This window comes from Prinia subflava, chromosome 5, assembly GCF_021018805.1.
Source record: "Prinia subflava isolate CZ2003 ecotype Zambia chromosome 5, Cam_Psub_1.2, whole genome shotgun sequence".
Lineage (NCBI taxonomy): Eukaryota > Metazoa > Chordata > Aves > Passeriformes > Cisticolidae > Prinia > Prinia subflava.
In genome coordinates, this window is record NC_086251.1 from 52513087 (window position 1) to 52532697 (window position 19611).

The following is a 19611-nucleotide window of genomic DNA, read 5'->3' on the forward strand; positions in this document are numbered from 1 at the left end:
CATGTTAGTAAGTGCCAAATGACAGTTGTAATGACCCTGATGCATTTCTCTCCTTAGGGCTTTTTTGTTTAGAAGCTGGTTGCCGCCCACGAAGAGAAAGATCATTCTTTGTCATGAACTCTCCCTTCACCCTGAGCTTTCTCCACTGCCACCAGCACTATACCTAGTGAGAGTACAGTAAGAAACCACCTCCTATTTAACAAAGAGTTACTCCCACCTGGGATTATAAACACCAGAGCATGCATTAAAGGCCTGTTAAAATCCAAGGAGTCTTTCCATCAATTTTAACAGGCTCTTGGTCAGGTCTTGAGAGTCTATTTTTATGAAAACACTCACTTCTTCCCTTGTTTATGTAAAGAACCTTTTTTTCAAATCCATGCAGAAAGACTCTGTTTGGACTTGTATCAGGGCAATGGTTTAATCATAAGTTAAATTAAGAAGTGTCACTGTCTGCAGCCAAAAGAAAGAAGCTAAGTCTGACACAGCACCTGTGCACTGCTTCTCTGGCTCAGCATTGACCTTGGTTGACAGGAACATGTGCCTGAAAAATGCACCCAAGGGGAAACTCATCACAACATGAACAATCACAGTAGAATGATAAACACCCACACTGCACAAGAAAGCTGCCAAACCCTCACAGCAGCCAGGACTCCAAGTGCATCTGGAAGGAAGTGTACCAAAAGAACACGTGTGTATACACAAGTATGTACATATGTGTTTGCACACACTCTCTTGCCCCACTTTGTGCCTAGAGCACCATGTTTCAATATGTAAAAAAATGGATGTGCAAAAATACCTTTCTCCTCCCTTATGACAGAGACAACTAAAATTATCAGGTTCCCCACATGCAATCACAACAGAAGGTTATGATTTCTTGCAGTGACTTAATCATACTGATCCATTCACATATATTTTTCTCCTTAACAAGATAGCTGATGTGTTTAGCTTTGAGCAGCTTAGCTTTCCTTTTAATAATTTATGATTACATGCTCCCACAAGATCATCAAAGCTGTGAGAAGGTCATAAAAACACTTTCAGTAAGAAATTAGTCTGTGTTCCCTCTTAACTAATGGAAGAAACAATGGGTTTTAAATGTTGCACGGATGATTTTCTTGCACATGTGGTCTTATGCAAGATTCCTGCTGTAAAAGTCTAAGGCTGGCAGACATCTTCAAGGACAAGCTGAAGAGCCAAAAGAGTGTTTATGGGCTCAAATCTGTTTATTCACATAGGTACTTGCACAAGCAGAACTCAATACATTCATGCAAAGATCACTTAAACCACGAAAGATCAGGTACATTCAGTGTTCACATTGTCAGAATAAGCCTTTCTGAAAGTGAAATGCAGAAATGGCCTGCTGTGCCAATGAAGATTGAAAACAATTCTTGCTTTCTTCTATCATCTTTCATCTAAAGTATTTGCTGTCTCCTGCCACATCCAGCTATCCACAGACCAAGAGTAATGAGGGCAATAAAAGAAGCTGAAGGTGCTTAGTTCTTCAGTATGAGAAGTATATTTGTAGCAACACAAGCAAGATTGCAAGAAATCCATTATTTCTGTACCTGTATGTCAATCACTGGAGATCTGTATCCCTCTTGTAAGAAGGAGACTTGGAAAAGAGTTGCATCTCTGGTGAAATGTATGGATATTCAGGGCTCAAGCATAGGTGTAATTGCAATCTGCCTGTAAGAATGTCTGATAAACTTCAATTTGGAATGCCAAATCTGACACCTTTTAGGTAGCTTTCACATTGCAAGTGCCAACTCTGCTTAAGACGTGTGAAATCCCCGATGTGACTAGAAAAAGCTGTGGATCAGCTCAAGCAGCACATCCTGCAGGGTGCTGAGCCACTAAAGTCCCCTCACAATCACTGGTGGAGTGCATTCTTCCTGCTCTTGCCCACATGTGTGCACTGCAGCATTTAGTCATGTAAATATGGGAAGAAATAGAGCATGGTTTTGTTTTTGTTTCAAAGACAGACGGTCTGTGCCTGCAGCCTTGCCAGAGCCAGATGCTGTAACTCTGCTCAGTGCTATTCTGCAAGATGGGCCAGAATCCTCCAGCCCTGGGCGTGGTGGGTGCGAGGTCGCCTCATTAGCATTGTTTGAAGCTGCGTGGGTAGTTTCCATTGTGGTCTAGCAGCCATGCAGGACACACCCAAAGAGGCTGGGTAAACTGCACGCAGGAATTAGCCCACGCTGAATTCCACACCCCCACAGCTGGATTTCTACCCCTACTCCAGCAAGTTGGTTGAAAGCCGGGTAGGTATATCCCCAGAGAGAAGAGATGGGTGAAATATTCAAACAGGAGGCCCCTCTTTCTGCATCCTTCAGCACAGCACAGCACATCACCCTGGTGCTGAAGAACAAGGTGTGAAGTGGCTCACTTGAAAGAAAGGTGAGTTTAGGAGTAGGAGGCAGATCTGGTCAAGAGAGTGTCCCAAAGAGAGAAAACACCAAGCTTGCATGGTTTCAGCCACCTAAACTGGAAATTCTGGAAACTCTGAGCGTAAAAGGAGTAACTGCCTACTAAGGGTACAGAAAACATGGAAATCCCAGTATTTTCCAGACTTTCTGATTGCTGAACAGTAAGAACAGATTGCCAGCTGGGAGCTTGGAAGCCCTGCAACATACTTCCAGTCAGCCCACAGAGCAGGGCTGCCAGAGCACCACTGATAGTGTACAGCTCTGCAACTACTCTACAGAGCTGATAGTCAGTCACCTGTCAAATGCCATTTTAACTGAGAAGCTGCAGCAACCAGAGAGCACATTTATTTCAGAAATAAAATGTTTGCTGTTTCCAGCAGGAAATTTTTGCAAAATTTCTGGTTAGCAGAAAAATATCTTTTCATTATTTCCCAGATCAATTTTGACCAAAAACCTCTTCCCCTGTGCCCCCCACCGCCCCCCCCAAAAAAAAAAACAAAAACCAAGATTTCCCATGAACCAGAATTTCTCTTCTTCAGCCAATTTAAATCATTAAGAAGTGAAAGGGAGAAAAGCAGGGAGGAGTACTGTTCACCAGTATAAAATTCTCAAGACCTTTATATTGCCAGACTTGTTTTCCTGTAGTCAGAGATGTTGATATCAGAAGGAACAGCAATTTCTTATCTCGACCTTTACATGAGCTGAATTTACAAGGCTTAACAAGTTACCACATGTCAGCTGAATCAAGCAGTCTTTGTACATCCTCAGGCCTTAGGTAGCACAAGACAATGTGGTTTAACATAACTATTTTTGTTACTAGCTAAACTAAGTTTCATTGCCTTAAATATGCCTCAGTCTAAAAGTTTAAACACTTCTATTTTACCTGTATTCTATTTTCACTGTAGAATGTCTCAAGTTGGAAGGGACTGATCTCTCATTAATCTGCAGGAATTTGAACATATATATATATATATATGTATATATGAAAAGAAGCATAATTGATACACAGCATCATTACTTTGCTGTGGTGCTTCAGTGCCATTAGGTGCACCATGTAAGAACAAGCCTCTCAGCTCCCTTATTTAAGGTCTCTTCCCAAGCTATTCTGTGATTCTACAATTCCCTTACACAATAAGCAGGAGCAACAGCTGTTACTCTATCAGTTACTGATTAACTGAGCTAATTAACTAATAATTAATTAATTACTGGTTCTATTTACCCAACTCTTTCAGATCAAATTTATGTCTGAGTCTTATAAGAAATCTCTCCCCATCAAAAAATGTGCTACAAATGACTATTTGAGCACATCACTCTTTTTTATATAAGGATGTGCTGCTATGCCCAGTTTATAGATCCAAAGGGCAACCATATTAAGTAATATAAAACTCATGCAGGATATCTGTGGTATAGCAAAGCCTCAAATCCAACAGAATTCTACATCCCTTTTACACACCAGTATGTTCTCAACAATCTCTCCTCTGAGACTGCAGTCTCTCTCAGTTTCCCAAGTTACTTGTCAGGAGTGCTAACTTATGATCATTGAAAATAATGAGATTGCTCCTATTGCTACCAACAGGAGCTTTGCAACTAATTTTAACAGGAACAGGCTCATTGAATTCAGAACTCTAAAAATACCACAGTGCTTCCCTTATATTGCAAATAGAGCAGTAGATTAGTTAACATTAGAAGGACTATGTTTATATGTCATAATAGAAATATGTACATTTAGAATATGTATGCTGTTGCAACAACAACAGACTTAAGTTTTACTTGTATAGTCAGAAACAATGTGCAGACCTGTGAAACATCCTGCACCTGACTTCTGCCTTGCTTACCTTCTCAAGGCCTCTTTTAACTCATGTCTCAGTCCGTAAGATTCCAAGTCCGATAAAGATTTCGAGCTGCTGCCATTTAAAGGTAACTGCAATGATTTAAAAGGAAAAAATAGCCTACATCTGTGGAAATTTTTCTATTATTTTACCTTAAAACAGAGATGAGGGAAAGGCACGTTTCAATACTGAGGTCAATATACAAGAGCACTAGCTGACCCTCCAACAGGACTGTCAAATATAAGGATCAAATATCCCATGGTTTGATGTGACTGAGGACACACTCACTTCCCAGCATTTCTGCAGTTCTGGCAAGTCGTGAGACAGCAGACTTTAAATCTGTAACATGACTGATAGAAGTGTTGTTTTTAAAGGTTGAAAATGTTTTAGCACTAAATATTAAGTCACTCAGAGATTAGAATATGTATGGGATCAATTTTTCACCACATTTCATCAGACTTTTATGCTGTGAAAAACAGTGGGGTTACTCTGGCATAAAACCAATGCAATGGAATGGAGACTCATACCTGTGGTCACTAACGTGGCCCAGTTGTATACACAAAAGGATATGGGGGAAAAATATTAGAAAAGGGTGTCGAAGTCCAAACATGTTCTAAAATGACTTTCCAGTGTGACACTAAGTAAAATCAACATCGTTTTTTGATAAATGCTTTGATAACATTTGTTGGAGATAGTCTCACTTTTCACTCATCATTGGGACTGCAGAATCTATGTCCATATCAATTACAGACAGTTGCACCATCTTGCCACCAAGATGCAGGTGAGCCTGCAGTAGGACAAACTGTGTGACACAGAGGTCACATGCCATGCAAAGTTACAGATGGAAGCAGATTCCAGCAAAAAGCTTGGCATCATTCTAGCTCTTAGGCTGTGCTGTCTCCATTTCAATTCACTCTCAGACAGTTTCGTACTGAATCCAAGACTACCTTTTGAGTTTTACCCTTGGTTTATGATCTCATAGTAATTACATTCATTTAATGTCAGAGAAGATTCATGAAGGCCACGAGAAGATAGGCCAAGCAGTATAGGAGAAATTTCTGTTAGACAAAGCTATGAGACACAAATGATGGAAGATGGTAGTCTGGAGAAAAATGGCTTGGCAAGTTGAAATGAAGGCAATAAAGTCACAGAATCATAGAATCATTTGGGTTGGAAGGACCTTAAAGCTCACTGCCTTCAGTTAGAAAATTCATTTAAATCAACTCAAAATGAGAAGGTCCACATTGCTCTTTGCTCCTTTGGGTTTGTTTTCTTCGTTTTAGATCAGCTCTGCCTTTGAGTTCTTTCTGCCAAACTCTTGACAAGTTTAATTTTGAAAACTGACAACAACAAGGAAGCTTTTAACTGTTTTTATATTAATCTACTGCAACTCATTTTTATCTAGCTAGAGGCAGGGTTTAATCAATTACAGGTTCTTTCTCTAAAGAAGGCCTCAGCTCAACTTAACCACAGTTTACAGTGTGGCCTACATTACTACATTCCAATGGCATTTAACTTTTCAAGGTCTTTCTTTAGAGTGGTAACACTGAGTTTTACATGATACACAGACAAGGGTTTAGGAAATGCCAGATGGTTACTCCTGAAAGGATTTACTGATGGACTACACCACCACTAATGGAAAACTGAAGAGCACACTTAGCCAGAACACTGTCAGACATTAGGATTTCTCACTACTCATCATACACACACAAACAAAAAAATACCCCTTTCATGCTTACTGGGAAGCTCCTGGAAGAGCCCAATTCTGCATTCCCTGCAAACCCCCAAATTCCCTTGGATTTCACTAACAATTTTGAGTTGCACAAGCATAACTCCCACTCCAAGTAGTAACTACTGCCAGAGCCACAGAAGGCATGACTCTCCTACAACTGTTAGCCAGAAGATTTAGCCTTTTTGAGCTCAAATTGTCAAGCTATTCTCTAGCTCTGGTAGTTCCAGGTTCAATTCCTGGTAATGATTAGGACAACAGTTACTTCACAGGGAACACAGAATCCATCTCTAAGTACTTCAAAAACTCTTAATATAGAGGAACACGTTTAGTTTTATTTTAGCAGGCATAAATGTATATGCACATGTTCTCTCAATATATGATTGGGGGGAAAAAAAAGCATTGAAAAGGGATTTGTAAGAGAAGATGTAGATTAATAAGAAATGGTTACATAACACAAAATGGCACATAATATTAGGAATCATTAACTGCAATAAAAACCAGATGTCGCCGTGTCTGTAACAACCCCACAAAATTCTACTTGTCTGTTACCTCTGGGGTTTTTGTTTTACATATACACTTACATGTTAAAACTTGCAATTTCCAAGGCAAAGACGAGTCAAGGAGCTTTTATGTCTGAGCTTACAAGGTCTGATAATTTTCTAAATTTGTGTAGCATAAAATGTAACTTCAAGCAGATGACTCAAAAAAATCACATAATATTATCTGAGTAGGTATTTACAGCTTATATTTTGGAGGAAAAACACATTCGGTGAGAGAATGACATCTTTTCAGGGATTTAAACAAAGCACACCAAAAAATCACCATGGATTTAAGGCTTTCAACAGGAAGATATAAAGCAATAATTGCATAACAGCCTCCCTGATTTTTTGCATTGGCTCAAGGAAACTCACTGTATGAGCACACACTCTTTGGTACACTGTAGCTGAACACAGAAACTGCTTAAAATCCTAGCTCTGGAAAAGCTTCTGAAAAAACTTAATTTGAAATTCTGCTGCAGTCAGTGGGACATGCTTATCCATATTTATATGCTTGGCAGCTGAGGACCCAAGAGATCTACAGCAGGTTCCTCTTTCCCCTTGCACATTGAGGTCCTTTCAAATCCCACCAGCCATTTACAGAGCTCCAGCTCTCAGCTGAATAAAATGCTTACAATAATCTGGAGAGCACAGTCTAGACAACCCTCATCCTGAGAACATATTTGCTACCACAGGGCACCAAAAGTCTTCAAAAAATTGTAAAGAAGTAGAGAATTTCCTTTCCTTTGGAAAGAGTGAAGTCCCCTGCATGCGTTAACTTGGACTCACCCTAACAATTGCTTTTTCCTCCACAAAATTTTGTATTAAGAGCCTAATACCATACTCTATTCTTATAGTGATCGAATTCTACAGACACATAAATTATTAAATATCAGCATGTAGACTGTTACAATCCTTGTTGTTGGGAGCAGTAAAAGTCTATAAAAGTAGTAAAGTCATGTTTAATCAAGATAAAATTTATAATCTAAAGCAATAAGATGACTTGATTTCTGTCTTCATAGAGAAGAAAGTGCAAACTTTTTCTTTTCACAGGAAAAATAACATACTGATGATATATTAATGTTAAGAAAGAAAAGTATGAGAAAACGAAATCTGCTTCATCAAATTCTCTAACAGAGACACAAAAAGGAAATGCCAAGATGCCTTACATTAATGAGATGCAGTTTATGACAGGTAGTCAACCCTCTTAAAATCATAGAATCATAGAATTGGTTAGGGTGGAAAGAATCCTAAAGGATATCCAGTCCCAAACCCCCTGCCATGGGCAGGGGCACCTGCCACTAGACCAGGGTGCTCAGGACCCTATCCAACCTGGCCTCGAACATTTCCAGGGATGAGGCACCCACAACTTCCTTAAGCAACCAGCGTGTCATTACCCTCATAGTGAAGAAATTGTTCCCAATATCTAATCTAAACCTGCCCTCTATCAGTTTAAAGCAATTACCCCTTGTCCTATCACTCCATGCCCTTGTAAAACGTCCCTCTCCAGCTCCCTTTTCAGTCCCTTTAGGTACTGAAGGTATCTAAAGGTTCCCCCAGATCCTCCTTTTTCCAAGTTAGGAGTGATGCTGAAAACAGTGAGACTGACTTCCCTCGTTTCCCTGCATAGTACAATCTGTTTATTCTACAATGGGAAAATCCCCCTTTTTTTTTTTTTTTTCTTTAGTCAACTTCAAAGTTTATTTTGGTGGAAGATTCCCCTGAGATACAGCAGTGTGACTACCTGACCTAAGCTGGAGTGTGGTAATCCACATCTCTCCTGCCCTTCCTCCTGCAGCATCTTTTGCAATGTGTGCTGTTCACACGCCAAACACTCTTTCACTGATAAACTCTTTGTTGGGAAATTAGGTAAACTGGCCAACTATGTGTACCAATTAAAGGTAAAACTAATAAAAACTGGCTAGAGGAACAAACAAGCAGGAGTTTATAATAAGAGAGAGGAAGCCTGCTGGAAAGGAAAGAGCAGGGGAAAAGATAAAAATGGTCTCTGAAAATTAGAACAATTTAATTTGTGTCTGTCTATATCATGTATTTACATTTCACCATGATAATAACAAGATCCACCAACATTGTATGAGGAGAGGCCCCATCAGTTTTGTACAGGACTCTGCCGGGAAAACTTGTTCAGCAAAGGTCTTCCCCAAGACTTCTACCAGAACCTGCAAGCAGCTTGTAACCTGCTCCCTGGCAGAGCTCAGACTCACAAACTGAGATGACAGCTGGGCAATGGGTTTATGGAGCCTAGCAAGGCCCACACAGTGCAGTTGGGTGCCTGCATCCCTTTGCAGACCTATCTGCTAGCATTTTACTCAAGTTTACACAGGCCATCTGTGTAACAGCCCAAGTGACAGCGCCGGTGCACTGCCACCCACCGCACCAGTGACTGAGCAGCAACACTGTCTCGCTCGTCTCAACCACCTTCTGCCACAGATCCCTCCACTGCAAGCCACTCCTTTGGGAACAAAAGCCCATGCAGGGCCCTTTCTCGTGGAAAGCAGAGTTAAACACCCTGGACACCAATCTGTGAGGCAGTGGGAGTCTGGGAGGCAGATGCCCTAGCAAGGACAGACCTGGTACTGGTTAGAGAGCCACAGCCTCGAGTACATTTTGAAAAGCTTACAGATTGCACAGTTCCTTAGCTACTCCACACTGTGCTTCTGTACACTGCACTATAAAATCTCCCAGTGCAGTAGGTGGGCTGGCTATTTTTAAAGTGCTTTGGATGAGTTTAGGCTGATTATTATGCCTCTTTGATTCTCCTCGTTTTTGCAAAAGAGACTGAGTTTTGACTCAGAAATAAATATGTCTGGCAAAAGAAAACAAAGTCAGGCTTCATGTAAAATTTACACTGAACATAAACCTAAGTTTAAGTACAAGGCAAATAATTTTGATAAGTGATTAATAAGTTAATAAAGATACTATTCATCAACCCACTGGAGTTGAACATTATAGTGATTTATAATTCTCTGGAATATTTTTTACTGGTGTATTTATAACTGCTTGCACCACATGGTCCTCACATGGCTAACCAGCTCTGCAGGATCTGTTTGTTATTTAAGAAAAGCATATTAATGAAATCTTAACATAAAGTGAGTGACCAGAAAATATAGTGACAGATATTACATTTTATGATCCATACATGAACTAAAAAATTTACCAGACCATTCTTTAAATAACTGCTAACATACTGAGCCAGCAGCAGTAATTCATACATATTAAATAAACAAGAAAGTAAAGGTTACAATGGAAAACTGCTCTGTTGCTGTATAAGTGGAACCTAGTGAGCTCCAAAGCTCACAGGATGCTGCTGAATCCATTCTCAGGTTAAAGAGTTTGAAACTCAGCCTTAGGAGGTGTTTTAATTCAAATTTAATTTAATAACAAAGTGTCTCACTAATTCCTCCTGGAAGGTTAGATGAGGATGTTGTGTGCACTATCTGTGTCCTTTGTGGTGCAGCTGGCAGCAGTGCTGCCCTTTCCTAGGGCTCTGCAGGAGTAACTAAGGGGAGGTCTTTCACCACCTCTCACTACAGCAGGCACTCAGTGTTCAGGCTGCACTCCCAGTTGCTGCAACAGAAGGGTTATGAACTCTTGCACTTCCACAAGTCCATTTCAAACAGACTTTCAGTGCCAGTAGTCTTGCACAAAAGCTTGTTTACAGAATTGGAAAATGAACAGAAAAATAATGCCGTTGCTCTGATGTCAAAATTTAACTGGACTCCAAATATTTTAGGATCCAAGGTCCTACAATTCACATCCAAATATAGATGTAGACATATAAGGAACAAGGTAATTTTAATACAAAGATAATTCCTAGAACATTGTTTGAGCTTTATTGACTAGTTAGAAAGACAAACTAAACAGCCAGCTTAACCTGGAAAGCATGAGGCCCTTTTTCACAAATGGCTGTGGTCTGTTTATTGGGACACGAGACTGGACTCAGCATATCTAAACTGCATGCACTCTCTGGGTCTGAAGTTTGGTTACCTTCCTGCTTGTCTCTCTTCTTTTGAAAGCTAGCACTAGCTGTATTAACACTTTTCCCTAGTTTCATTTAGGTAGCTTAACTTTGAACAGGAACAGAGCAGAGGAGGCTTGCTTGCACAGCAACCCCCAACTTTCAACCTTACAACAACAATTAGCAACTTCTGTCACCATCTCTTTGCACTGAATAGATATCTCTGAGCAAACAGAGCCTTGCACAGTAGCCCCAGGAGCCTGAGAGGCTGCAGGATCACCAGTAAGAAAACCCACAGTCCAGAGTCTGATGTGAGCCATGTAGACTAACAAAAAATTACATCACAAACCCAGATGAAGTTTGAACAAAGTGCAGCTACAGGCAACCCCTCTGTTCTGTTTCCAGATCAAATAATAAGTTGTTTGTGTGTTTGAACACTTCTGTTTGTTTGGTTGGTTTTGCATCTCTTTCTGAGATATTCTTTGTCTGATCTGAGTGTACTCCCAAGAGTTCTCTCTGGACCTGTACATTTCTCACTGCAAGTGCTACATCAGCAGCTTAGCACATTGGAGAGCTTCTCTCTAAATTCAAAATTGCCCTTGCACTTGGAGGTGTATAGCATGTACTTGAGAGCATCACAGGCATATCAGTTTTTCTCTTTGTGTATCCAAGGCTGCTTTTGCAGGGTACCATCTAAATCACCCTACTGGCAATGTAAATAGTCCAGCACTACTTGCCCCCTATGCACATTGAGTACATCCCTAAGACATGCAGTCACTGCAAACCTTTCTGCTGGTAAAGATGAAATGCTGACCCACAGTCCTACAGCTATATGGGATCATGCCCAGTCAAAACCTGGTATTTCTGCAGCACAAATACACCCTGTGTGCTTATACTGTGCTTGGAGCATTTTGATATAGTTCTGCATCATTTTGCAAAGTTGTAAAGTCCTCCAGGACCACATAAAACCTCTGGAGAAATGGGGAGAAAAAGAATGGGAGGTAGAAAAACTAAGAGATTACTAGCAGTAATCTGTGAACTTCATGAACCTATTACAGAAACCCCAGATGCAAAATGCAGATGCTAAATTCCAGCACCCACTACTCACCCTACTTTTGCAACATGAGTAAGTCATGTCTGGAATAAGATACTGCTCTGCATGAGACATCCATGGTTCAGTATAACCTGGACCACACTGCATGAGGGATTTCCTGTCCCAAAAGCAAAGAAGCAAACTGAGTGAAAAAGAAAGTAAAAAATATGACTGTGAAAATTCCAGGTAAACAGTATCAGATGGAAAAAATATGAGTTGCAGTTGCATATATGTACCATGAAGTCTGATTTCAGAGTAGATACCATGTTCCTGTCAGGCATTTGCCATGAGGTAGATGATTTTGTTGGACCTTCTGGAGGGAGGATGGAGAAGGAGCAGTCAGATTTTTTTATCATCTTTAAAATTACTGGAATTTATTTCCAACTTTGTCCCAGCTGCAGCTTATTTTTTTTCCAAGATTCTAAGCATACTCTACCCGATGTGTGGGCTAGGCAGGCTTTAGAAATGCAAAAGAAACAAATTAGGAAATTGCATCTTGCTTTTTCATTTTGTCTTTACTTTCTCAATCTTTCACCATTTCACACAGATTCCAAGCTGTATCCTCACTGAGAAATGCAGGGTGCATTACACAAGGAGCAGATTGATCAAATAGCAAACTCTGAACACAGCTGTCTCCACAGTAAGTCCGGTCTCCTTCTGCCTGTCGTGTCCCATCACCACTCATTCCAATGTGAGCCCCACATTTCCTATCTCCTCTGCTCTCCAAATATCCCCCTCTTTCCCTTTTCCTCTTCCACTTGCTTCTTTTTCTCCTGCATACATGAGGACCGACCCCCACACTATCATACTCAATCTAGACTTCAAGAACAATGCACCAAGGAAGTAAAAATGTCTATACTGGGCTAGTTTAATCTCTCTGTCATGGCCTAATGACAAAAAAAAAGAGCCAAATTGAAAACACTGTTTGGAACCTAACCTATTAAGTTCTCAAAATTTCCATCAATTAGTGGTTTGGGGATTTCCTGTGTGGCAGCTGGCATCCAGACTACCATGCTTCATATCCATACATAAATTTCCTCAATTAATTTTTCATTGCCCTCTCATTTTGTATTTGTGAGAAACAGTAATTAATTGTCGTTTGAATCTTTTTACCGAACTAATACACAATGCTTCCATTAGTACCCTGTATGACTGCTGACATACCACATCCAATCCATACAGCCAAAAAGTTTTGTTTCACATCCAGTCAGTAGTCACAAGTTGGTAGTATCTTCCACAACAAAGCCAAAACAACTATCATTATATCACATCTATTTTCTAGCTTCAAGCAAGTGTATAAGGACAGCTTTGGAAACTATTCTCAAAATACCTTTTCCAATTCATTACTCTGAAGTGCCAATGGTCATGTAGTGCAAATTAACTTGTATGTTTTTGGATGTAAGCCTGACAGTGGATGCCAACCTCTGATTTTTCATAGCCCAGACTACACACATTCACAAACCGTTGTAACCCATATAATAATGCTTTGTTAAATGGTAAGTCTTAAAAGAGGGTTAATGTTGCCTTAAGAAGATCAGATGAACAAGATAGTCACCGTAGCAGTTTTAGCCTACTTTTCAAGAGTTACTGGACAACATGTGATATATCTACATGCAGAATAGTTCTTGAATTTGGAAACATGATTTTCATGAAATTTCAAGTTTTGTTGACAGATTTTTAAGAATTTGTGTAGTTTCTGCAGCTGCATAGCATAGAGTTTTCAAAATGGGTTGACTCAGACACACCCAAGTATTCTTGTAGGGCTCTGTTATTTACAAGCCACTCTGTTAAAATGGCAGTTATGATTTGGCTATACTCATTACTTTGTTTTCATTGTCTTCACATACTTTCACATGTCTTTGTCTTGTTACTACTAGGCTTCCTAGCAACATGGAGAAACTTAAGATTTGTTCCTTCAAAGAACTCATGGCCCAAATCATTCACTGACCACAGTTAAGGTTAAACAGGCAGAACACCATCAAGAGCAACAGCAAAATCTAAATCTGAATTAAAGATATAATATGGTCTATCCTTGTCATTTTCTGCAACAGCAAAACCTTCACAGTGGCTGAAATTCTGCCCTCACTAACAACACTGACTAACCCTCTCTGGAAGATTTCACTAATAAGGTTCCACTGGTACCTGCACCTTACAGGTTAATTCACTTCTGCTGTTATTTGTAATTTTAGAACCAGACGCCTAGAAAACTATCAGAATGTTTACTACTTAAAAATAACTATTAAAGACGGATATGAAAGATGGAGAATCCTGAATATATAAACTAGAAACTTAAGCAGTCAATTTCAATTTTTCGTATCTCTGACACAATTTTCTTAATGGTTGCATCATAATTTACTAGCAAGGTATTTGTCTTCTTCATTTATTTTCTTTCCCTTTTTTTCCTTTAAATTCACAGCTGCAAATCAATGCAAACTCATTCAGCAATTACCCAGGAGAAAACTACTTTGTAAAGTGAACATTGTGCTTTTGGGACCTCTCTGAAAATTTTTAACAATGTTACACCCTTGAGCCTTTTTGCCTTCCAATTCTTAGCTTGAAAGCTTGCATTCTCACTAGCTGTCCCTTTTTAAGTTTGCTTTTGTAAAACTGCACTGAAGTGAAAAATGTTCATGAACAATTTTGGATTATTATTTTAAATAGCAAAGGTAGCTGTCGTGCCTCAATCCTGGCATTCTATAGATTTTTTCTTTTACATTTTGGCCAAAAATATCAATAAAATAAAGTAATTCCTAGTTTCCTATGTTACAGCCAACAAACTGATTACATTATTACTGGATAACATCACCTCTCCGGAATTAGGCTGCTAGCTGAGGTCTTATTATAGTAGTGAATTCACACTGCCATGGTTAGCAATGTCAGCATTTCAATTATAATAGCCTCTTCCTCCTCCACCTATCTTTTCTCAATGGACTGAAATTTGGACTTAAAAATGAACTTAAGGTTGAAGGACTGACAGCATAATCCATGTCACTAAATCCATGGCTTATCATTTTAGCACATCACTGACAAGTAGGTTTAGAGTATTTTTAAGTACAGGCCCGACTTCATGCCTTCATCCTACATGCAAAACTTGAGTGTGGATGCAGAGTATGTAGCACTCATTACCATTACTTTTGTGGCTTGAGCTTCTTAAGAAATGAGCTTTTAACAATCTCTTCATTTCAGGGAGCCACTGCTTTTAAAATCGTGCCTCCAGCTGACAGCTCGGACTGAAAGATGTGTGTTGCTACAGCTTCGCTTCAAAATTCTGTTTCGAAACAGGGACGTCAGGCACGAAGCCTGTTTCTCAAAAGCACTGCTGGTGCTGAGCTACGCAGTGTAAAGGATCTGAAAACACTCCACCTGGGAGCTCTGAGAAAAAGTGGAAGACCCGCTGCAGGCTCTCCATGAAGACATCCGCCATACGTTTTTGCTGGGACGTGCCCGGAGGGCTCCATGGAAACCGCAGGCAGCTAAAACCCGGCTGCGTGTTTGCGGAGCAGGGCAGAGCACAGCGGTGGTGACACCGACGCTGCCCGTCACTCGGACTCCGCGTCCCTGTCCCGGTCTGTGCCCCGCGTCCCCTCCCCGCCCCGCGCTAGGGTTCTGTGTTCCCTTTGTCCGTGTGCGGGCGGGCGGCCATCCCCGGGCACACGCCGGGCGCACCTCGGGGACAGCGCCGAGGGCAGGGGCTCGCTCGGGGCCGAGGCCGGGGCTCGCTCGGGGCCACGGCCGGGGGTCGGCCCGGCCCGGCGCCCCCGCCCGCTCCAGCCCTGGGGAGCGCAGCCCCGCCGGGCAAGGGCCGCGAGGGACGGCCACCCCCTCCCGGCCCCGACGGTCACTTACGGTGGGGCCGGTGCCGCCGGGAGCGCTGCCGGCCGCGGGGACGGACCCCGGCCCGCCTCCGACAGGGGTGCCGGCCGGGAGGGGGGCGGCCTCCCGTTCTGTGTCGGAAGGGTGAATATTTGCCGGAAACCCGGGCGTTTATTCCACTTGGCAGGAGCCGAGGGGGTCGGGGAGGGGGCAATGGGTGCGACGGGTGGCACGCGGTGCCCGGGGAAGGGGGCGAGGAGCGGGCCCGCGATGTGCCCGCTCGACTGTCGGATCCGCTACCCGGCGGCCGCCGCGGGCCGCCGTGAGTCACCCCCGGCCGCGGCAGCGTCAGCCTCGCCGCGGCGTTGGCAGCCAGACGAGCCGCGGCGCGGAGCCGCCGCTGTCCTCGGATGAACCCGGCGGGGCTGCCAGCGCCAGCCGAGTGCGCGCAAGGCGAGAGCCGAGGCTGTGCCGGCGCGGCGGCGTGCGACACCCCTGCGGCGGGGATGGCGGAGACGGGGCGGGGGGCGGGAGCGGGGGGGCAGCCCCTCGGCGGCCGGGCCGGAAAGGTAAGCGTGGGACAGGGAAGGTGCGGTGGGGGCACGGTCACGCAAGGGGCACGGTGCGGGGGGAGGCGCTGCCCCCGGGGCCGCGCGTCCCCGAGGACGTGGCTGTGGTGCCCAGGGCGCGGGGGGGAGGCGGAGGGGGGCGTGGAGGGCGAAAACCCCTCCGCTCCAGGCACAGGGCAGATGGTTTCCAGCGGGGATGCTCGTCGGTGCGAATGGCAAACCTCACGCGAGCCCTGTCCTGTTAAAAAAAGAAAAAGACAGCATCCTCTGCCCCGCGGCGCAAAGATGCGGCTCCTCTTGGGCGAAAGGTGCCTCGTTGCCCAACAGCCTTATCTCCCTTCTCCCGGCCGCGGGGAGCGGCAGGAAACCGGGGCAGCTGCCGGCAGCTGCTGGCGATGTCTCGAAAGCCGCAAGCAGGGTCACGGCCGCTGCCGCGCTCCCACCGCCGTGTCCCCGAGGTGGCGTAACCCGGGAGGGGGGCTTGTGGGCTTATCCACAGCCTCTTCCTTTGCTCCCACCTGTCATCTTCAGTTTTTCTTTATTTCTTTGCTGTCCGCCCACCCCATCCCCTACAGCTGGAGCGACCGGGTCCCTGAGGACAGGGCAGGTTGCCCACGCGAAAGCACGGAGAGTTTGAACCCCGGGAGGACATCTCCTGCCCTCTGCCCCTGACCCGGGCGTTCCCAGCGCTGCGCCTCCCGCGGGGCTTTCGGCGAGCCCGGGGCACCGGGCTGGGCTCCGCCGGGGGCGGTGGGGCGCCGCGCCACCCCCGAGGAGCCGCGCTGGGAGGTGGGATGCGCCGGGAAAAAGCTCGCCCATCAAGGAGACGAGACCCGGAAAAAGGGCTTTTAAGGAAATTCTCCCTCGGTGATGTGAGGTGAAGTGGGAGGGACGGAGCCCCTCTTTGCTCAGGGAGGGAGAGACCTATCCGCACACGCAGATCAGGTCGTCGCAGTGCAGCAGGTGCCTCTGGTTCCCTTCGCTTCTTCCCCGCTCCGTCTCTGAGAACAGCGCCCGAGGGAGCCCACAGACACCACCTTAATAGCCGTAACAATTAAAAACAACAACAACAACAACAAAAACCCCCTTCTGCCTGGCCTTAATGATCCTTTACACACATTCCCCAGCCGCTCCCTCCCCCGTCCCCCCAGTGAAGGGCACTGATTATTCGCACTCCTCTGTTTGCCGAGAGCGCAGCCTGATGAAAGGACTTTATCCTCGAGTGACTCCATCGCTTGCTCCGCCTCCTCTCCCCAGCCTCGCTTCGCTCTCAGCCCTAATTGGGCTCTTGCTAATATGATTAAAGCCCAGTTAAATGTTTCTTGATAAATCTTGTCAAGAGAGGATCCCCCTCCGTCCCCTCCTCTCTCTGTCGGTTGTCAGAAGCCCGGTTATAGACAGGACATGCCCGGCTCCTGCTGTTCATACTCTGGTGGGAAGTTGGCATTTCACAATTGTTCCTTTAACAGGGTTGTTTTGGAGCCGGTCCTGGGGATTGTTCCTCTTCAGGCCGGGCTTGCTGATAAGAACCGCCCGTGGCTTTTATGTAACACGTTAGGATTTGGTCCTGGTCCCAAAATCGCACTGTTTCTTTAGCCTTTGATTTCATACCCGCCCTCCCCCTCCCGCTCTCGCTGCTCTCAGTAGCCTGTTCCCGGAAAGGCTCTTGCTCGATGCGATCGCCCGTGTGAAAGGCGCGCAGGTCCCGGCGGAGCTGCGCGGGTGCGGAAGGTGCGCACCGCGGGCTGGTCCCGCGCAGCCGGCCGCTCCCGCCTCCCGGGAAAAGCCCCTTTTCTTCGGCTCCGCGCTCGGAGTGCTCGGGAGAGGCGCTCCCCTCACTGCCCGTCCCTGTGCGAAGCGCCCCGAGCCCCCGCAAGTTTTGCGGCGGCAGCGGGGCAGCGAGCGCGCCCTGCCCTTCACCTGCGCCTGTTTCCTTGCGGTTTCACTGCAATCGCGCTCGGGGGTTAAAGCCCATCCCGCCCCCGTTATCCCTGGGGGAATGTGGTTGGGTTCGTAGGAATTAGGAACCGGCAGTCGGCGTTGGAGGGTGAGGGTGGTCCCCCGGGCGCCGGGCCCCCTGCGGCCAGCCACGGGCTGGCAGCGCTGTGCCTGCGCTGGCGGCGCGGACCGGCTCGCCCCCGTTTCGGGGGAGCTCCTTGGTGGGCCTGTTGCTTCTTTGGTGTTGTGTTTTCTTTGGGGTTTCAGAGGTCCGGCAGGGTCTTTTCGAGGGTGTTTGGTGGTTGCTGCTTCAGCCTCACTGGGTTGGGAGGCTGCGGGGTCTGTAGTTGTCGAGGGGGGGATGGGGACGGGCTGTTTGCTCCCCTGTCGAGCCATGTAGCCACGGCCTGGAAGCTCTCCGCTCCGCGGCTGGAGGTGGTATTTCCCGATGGCACACCTGGCCCTGGCTGCAGCCCTCGCCCCTCCGCAGCAGCCCGTGCCCCGGTGCCGGCAGGGAGCTGCTGCCGCCCAGCATTTCCACAGGGGCACTTCACCAGTGGGAAGCAGGGACGGGGGTCGCCGAGGGACACGGACCGCTGCCTCTGTCCCACACCCCGGCGAAGTGCTCCCGAATCCCTTCCTCTCGGCACCGATTCAGCCCCAGAGGCTGCTTCTCTTGGTGCCCGAGGCTCTCCCGGGGACAGGCGGCAGCGCGCTGCCCCGTCCGCCCTCGGGGCCGCCGCTGCGGGGACGGGCCTGCGGGGGGCAGCGGAGGAGAAAGGTCAAAACCAGAAAACGAAAAATCGCCCCCAGCCCTGGGGAGCGCAGCTCCAACAAAGGCGCCTGTTCCCCGGGGCAGGGGAAAACCGAAGCCGAGGGGCAAACCCGCGATCTCCCTCCGCGCCGAGCGCCGCTGCCTCCTCCGGGCGGCGGAGCCCGGGGCCGCGGGGCTGAGCCCGGCGGGACGGGCGGGGGGCGCGGGGCCGAGCCCGGGCGGGGACCCGCGTCCCGCGGAGCTTTCTCCGCCTTAGCTCGACCCAGCGAAGCGTCGGCCCTCCTCAGGCGAAGTTTCAGCCGCGTTTTGCGGATGGTTTCCTCTCCCTGCTCGTTCCTTCCCCTCTCCCCTGTGTGTTCCCCCACCGGGGGGGTCTGGGCTAGTGCGAGACCACAAGAGCTGCGGCCCCTTTGGCCCAGGACTGTCGATTTACTCGAGAAGAGTCCTAAATAAGCAGCTGTTTGTGCTCTAGCTGGAACGCTGGAGGCTTTCTAAGAATGGCGCTTTTCTTACACGAGGGTTGGGGGGTTTTAATTTAATTTTATTTTTATTGGTACATCGAAGCAGCCTACAGCATTGCTGGCGTCTTTCCACCAGGTGTCTGGGGCTAAGAGAAAAATTCAAATGAATTTGAAAATTGTGAGACAGTTTCCCTCCCTACTCCCAAATAAAATATGAGAAAGAATTGGAACAAACTGTCCAGGAAGGGATTCAGGATGGAAAAAGAAAAGCACCTTCACTCCACCAGAGTGGTGAGGACCCAGAAAGGCCTTCCACAGTCAGGAAGGAATCAAAACACCTGGAAAATGGAATTTGACTGGTTTGAGGACCAGCTTCTGAGATGTGGTTACCACCCACAGCAAGGAACTTGACTCCACGATCCCAAATATCCCTTCTAATACTCTTCCTAAAAAATAATAA